This window comes from Bison bison, unplaced genomic scaffold, assembly GCF_000754665.1.
Source record: "Bison bison bison isolate TAMUID 2011002044 unplaced genomic scaffold, Bison_UMD1.0 scf7180017864285, whole genome shotgun sequence".
In the NCBI taxonomy this organism is placed as follows: Eukaryota; Metazoa; Chordata; class Mammalia; order Artiodactyla; family Bovidae; genus Bison; species Bison bison.
In genome coordinates, this window is record NW_011494857.1 from 2,289,140 (window position 1) to 2,294,928 (window position 5,789).

The window sequence follows — 5,789 nt, forward strand, 5'->3', positions numbered from 1 at the left end:
CCATGGGATTTTCCAGGCAAGGATACTGCAGTGGGTTGCCATTTCTTTCTCCAGGGATCTTCCCGACCCAGGCATCGAACCCAGGTCTCCTGAATTACAGGCAGATTCTTTTTAATTTAACCCTCATATAGGATATGAATTAAAAAGAAGAAGCTCTTTCCTAACTTGATAAATGCTTACTGTTATCAGTATCATCTGTGTTTTCATATTATACCCAGATTTCTATACATACTCTGTATTTATAACAAAAGCATCTGTACTAAACATTATCTACTTAATATCACCTCTTTCTTTATAAATTACCTTGAAGATTTTTTCCTCTTAGTATATTTAGATGGGTTCCCCCACCTTCTTAAGGGTTGCAAAATAATATTCCATGTTATAGTTGTATCATGATTTATGCAATCTGTTTCAAATAAGAGTATGTTTGGATAGTTTTAATTGTAATAATGCTGGGTTGCGCTTCCTTGTACATTCATCTTTGCTAATTATGTTCATTCAAGAAATATTTACTGAGCATCTGTTTTGTGCCAGAAATTATTCTGGCTCCTGGGGACATTGTGGTCAGCATTCTTTCATACAGGCTCTTGTTCTAGTGGGTGGAGACTGGGAATACAAAAATAAGCATATAAAATGCATGCTTTGTTTGTTAGATGTTGGTTAAGTACTGAAGAGAAAAATAAAAGCAGGGAAGAGGGACAGGGAGATACTGGTTTCCCCCACTCTCAGGGACCCCTGGGGTTGTATTATTAGGAAGATTCCACATGAAGATAACATTTGAACAAAATGTTAAAGGAGTTGTTGGATGGGTCCATGTAGCTCCCTGGAGGGAGTGAGTTCTAGGCGGAGCAAATGGGCTGGTAAGTTAGGCAAGAGGCATGGGTAGACTGTTCTAGCAGGGGAGCCCTTCTGGAAATTTCCATTTATTTCTTTTTGTCTGTGCTGGGTCTCCGTGGCTGTGCGAGGGCCTTCTCTAGCTGTGGTGGATGGGGGCTGCTCTCTGTTGCAGGGCTCCAGCTTCTCATTGCAGTGGGTTCTCTTGCTGCACAGCACAGGCTTTAGGCATGCGGGCTTCACTAGTGGTGGCTCGTGGGCTCTACAGAGCGAGCTCAGAAGTTGTGGGCTCCTAGGCACGTGGAACCTTCCCTGACCAGGGATCGAACCCATGTCCTCTGCATTGACAGGTGGACTCTTATCCACTGCGCCACAAGAGAACTCCAAGGGAGCCCTTTGACTGGAGCTGAATGAGCAGGAGCACAAGGGCAGGTGACAAGGTGATGAGGTAACAGGACTCGGATGACATAGGATCTTGAAAATCAGTGTAGGACTTTGGCACTTACCTTGAGTAAGATGGGAACCATTATACTTGAAGGCCAGTTCCTAAAAAGTGGAATTGACCCCAGCTTCTAAATCAGACCCCCAAAATGTGATCTGGTCCTCAACCCTGGGCCTAAATCTTACCTCAATTCTGACCCTTAACCAGACTCTAGGTTTGTCCCACAATAGACATTACTGTTGCCTACTTAAGCATTCACTCCTTCTGCCTTTCTATCAGAACTCCAATTTTGTTTGGATAATCTTTTATCCTCATCATGACTATGAAGTTTACTGCACCAAGCAGGAAGACCATATCCTACCTGCCCGGATTGGTTTAGAAATGAACATGTGATGCAGGTCTGGCCAATGAGGAGTGAAGAGGAGACCCCTGGGGCTTTCTTATTTTCAAAAAGAGACACTGGCAGAATTCTCTTTTCTTTTTTCTAGATAGCACCCCCTCTGGATGTAAGTTTTGCAAGCATGGCAGCCTTCCTGGGACTGGGGAGAGAAGTGGCTGGTGGACCAAGCCAAAACACTGCAGATGGTCAAACAGAGGGATGGAGTGATGTAACAGGATTTGTACTTTCCAAATCACTCTGGCTGCTATATGGAGGATGGATTTTAAGGGGGTGTGGAGACATGAGAAAACTATCATTATTGTTCCGATGAGCGATGATGACGACTTGGATATAAGCCATTTGGGAGGTGGGGATGGTAATAAGTGGAGGGATTCAAGGTGCATGTAGAGGAATCAACAGGTCTTGGCAATGGATTAAATGGAAGCTGGGGAGAGGGAGACAGATGTTAAAACTTCAAAGTCTCTCGCTTGATGGATGGAGCTGCCATTCACTGAGAAGACACGGTTGGATACGATCAGGTGCTCAAGAGAGTGGAAAAGACCTCACTCTTTTTCACAGCATGCTGAGGAGGCTGAAGAGAAATCCAGGGACTTCGTGCACAATCCCTACTTTGACCCAATTCTTAACACCAGTCTTTTTTGTTTCTTAATAATCCAATTACTTTATTATAAGCCTGAATCTCACCTAACTCATATTCTAAAATGTTGTATGGGAAACAGAACAAGGAAGCATATTAAAAGATGGTAGTCCACCTTCTCATTCACCTCTAGCACTAATGAAGGATATGGTCAAATTATAGACATTTTAAAAGGCAACACATAGATTTCACTTTGAATTCTGACCAAGCTTGGAGCGTGGTATCTGAGGGTAGAAGATACTGATACTAAAGGTTTGTTGTTGCAGAGCACAGGTTCTAGGCGCCTGGGCTTTAGTAGCTGTGGCTCATAGATGCTAGAAAGTGGGCTCAGAGGTTGTGGAAGCTGCCCACGGCTCGTGGAGACTTCCCGGGCCAGGGACTGACCCCTGAGTTCCTGTGTGCTGCCTTACCCCGTCCTCCCGGGAAAGAAGCAACGTCTATTTCTTGTGTACCTACTGTGTGATGTGTCAGGTGCCTTGGGACCCTCATCTCTGTTCCTCTCCCGGGTCCAAGCGAGGACTGTCTTCCCCACGTTATAGATGAGAAAAGGGAGGTTTAGAAGAAGTTAGAGGGCTTCCCTGGCAGCTCAGTGGTGAAGAATCTGCCTGCCAATGTGGGAGACACGGGTTCGATCCCTAAAGAGCTCACATACCGTGTGGCAACTAAGCCCATGTGCACGACTACCAAGCCTGTCCTCTACAGCCCAAGAGCCACGCCGACTGAAGCCCTCGAGCCTAGAGCCTGTGCTCCCAACAAGAGAAGCCACTGCAGCGAGAGGCCTGCGCACCGCACCTGGAGAGGAGCCCCGCTCGCCGCAACTGGAGAAAAGTCTATGCAGAACGAAGACCCAGCACAGCCAAACAAATAAATAATATATTAAAAAAAAATGAAATTAGGACTGAGGCTTCCCTGGTGGTGCACTGGTTAAGACTCTGCCCTTCCACTGCAGGGGGTGTGGGTTCGATCCCCAGTTGGGGAAGTTCCACATACCATGAGGTGCTACCAAAGGAAAAAAAAAAAAAAAAAAAGTTAGAATCCTTGTGGAAAAGCAATAGCTAAGGAGTCAGAAGGGTCAGAATTGGAATGCTGAGGATTGATTGCCCAAGGTATCCCAGGTGGCACTAGTGGTAAAGAACCCGCCTGCTGACGCAGGAGACAGAAGAGACAGGCTTGATCCCTGGGTCAGGAAGGTCCTCTGGAGGAGGGCATGGCAACCCACTCCAGTATTCTTGCCTGGAGAATCCCGTGGACAGAGGAGCCTGGCGGGCTACAGTCCAGGGGGTCAAAAAGAGTCGGACACGACTGAGTGACTTAGCACACATGACCCATCACCATCACACAGACCCAGTCTGAGAAGGAAATTTCTCTGGGACACCGTCATCTATGCTCAGAACCTCTCTTGGCTCAAAATGAACTGGGAACCCCGTGGACTTCTTCACGATGCTCGTCCCCACGTTGGCCAGAGCCCCAAATCCCAGCCCTCTTGTGCGTGCCCTTTGTGCTTAATCCTGCTCTTCAGTCCCACCCAGACACCCAGTTCCATACTTCCTTTGCCCTGAGACTCATGTCCTGGTCTTCTGCCTGAAGACTCATCATCCGGCTCACCATCACACGTGAGCACTGGAACCTCGCTGTCCTGAAGCTGTGCCTTGCCCTCAGGCATCCCGGACATCGTCATCCTGGAACTTTCTGATTCAGCTTCTTAGATTCTGAAAGCCCATTGTTTCTGAATTCTGGGATTCCCTTCCCCGCTTTTTTCAACATCAGCCCCCACTTCTTTTGGAAAGCTGCCCCCACATACATATAGTTCTGGTGAAACTGTCAACCATAGTTTTCCAAAACCCTCCCACCCATTGATATAGACACATGGTCCAGTTAAGTCAAGATCATGGTTTCCTCCCTAGAAATAATGATCGATCCATTGGGTAGGCTCAGTTCAAGCTGGACCAGAGTTCTTCCCTGGGATTCATATTAAGATGTTGGAAGAACAGAGATCTTTGTTTCTGCTGGTTTTGCTGAACTGGGGCTATCTGAGGCTACTATGTTCCCTGAATGTGAAGACATTTGTCTATAGAGGCTGAAATGAGATCCACAGGAGAAGAAAAGAGATGAGCCGAGATGAGAAACAGTCCACACATATGAGAGAGAGAAACAGAGACAGAGACAGCAGGGAGAGAGACAGAGAAATGACAGAGAGATGATTGACTTAACTCACCAATTCAGGTGGGCTTCCCAGGTGGCACTGGTGGTAAAGAATCCACCTGCCAATGCAGGAGATGCAAAAGACGTGGGTTCAAACCCTAGGTTGGAAAGATATCCTGGAGTAGGAAATGATAGCCCACGACAGACAGTCCATGGACAGAGGAGGCTGGTGGTGTTACAGTCCATGGGGTCACAAAGAGGCAGATGTGACCGAGCACATAGACACACACGTCAACTCAGGTACTTGAGACTCTGATATCCATGTCACATCCTCTAATATTATGAATCATCTCCAAGGCCATCCTAAGCACCTAAACCAGCCAATCCCCCTTTATGCACACAGCCAGTTTGAACTGTGGCTCAGCCACTTGTATGCAAAAGCTTGACACAAATAGGTCCTTCCAGCTTTGTGCTGCCTCAGTCTCATGGATGCTCATGGGTGCATTTGTTAGCTATTCATGTATTTCCTGGACCCTACTCTGCATATCTCACAGTTTATAAGGAGAAATCTCCCCATAGTCAGAGCTGTGGTTTTTCCAGTAGTCATGTACAGATGTGAGAGTTGGACCCTAAAGAAGGCTGAGCACCAAAGAATTGATGCTTTCAAGCTGTGGTGTTGGAGAAGATTCTTGACAGTCCCTTGGACTGCAAGGAGATCAAACCAGTCAATCCTAAAGGAAATCAGTCCTGAATATTCATTGGAAGGACTGAAGCTCCAGTACTTTGGCCTCCTGATGGGACGAGCTGACTCACTGGAAAAGACCCCGATGCTGGGAAAGATTGGGGACAGGAGAAGGGGATGACAGAGGATGAGATGGTTGGATGACATCACCAACTCAATGGACATGAATTTGAGCAAATTCCAGGAGATAGCAAAGGACAGGGGAACATGGCTTACTGCACTCCACGGGGTCGCAAAGAGTCAGGTAAGACTGAACGACTGAACAACAACAGCATCTCCCCCCAGAGCTTAGTAAGTTTAGCTGCTCAGAAAAACCGAACAGAAACTCTTTTAATGGTCTTTTGCAGGCCAGTCCATTGGACATCTGAAAATCCTCTGAAACTAACCTCCCATTTCTCCAGGTCCTCCCAGAAAAAAAAAAAACACGGGCTGGGGGGAACAATTTTGAACAGTGGTGATGGGCAGAATGACCATGGGGATTCTGATCTCTCCATCTCCGGGGTGCAGACCCTCTGCCCCTTCACCCCTCCCAGGAGGGCCAAAGCACAGACAGGCAGGGAGCCAGGCTGATGCTGTGAGTTTATTGAGGGAG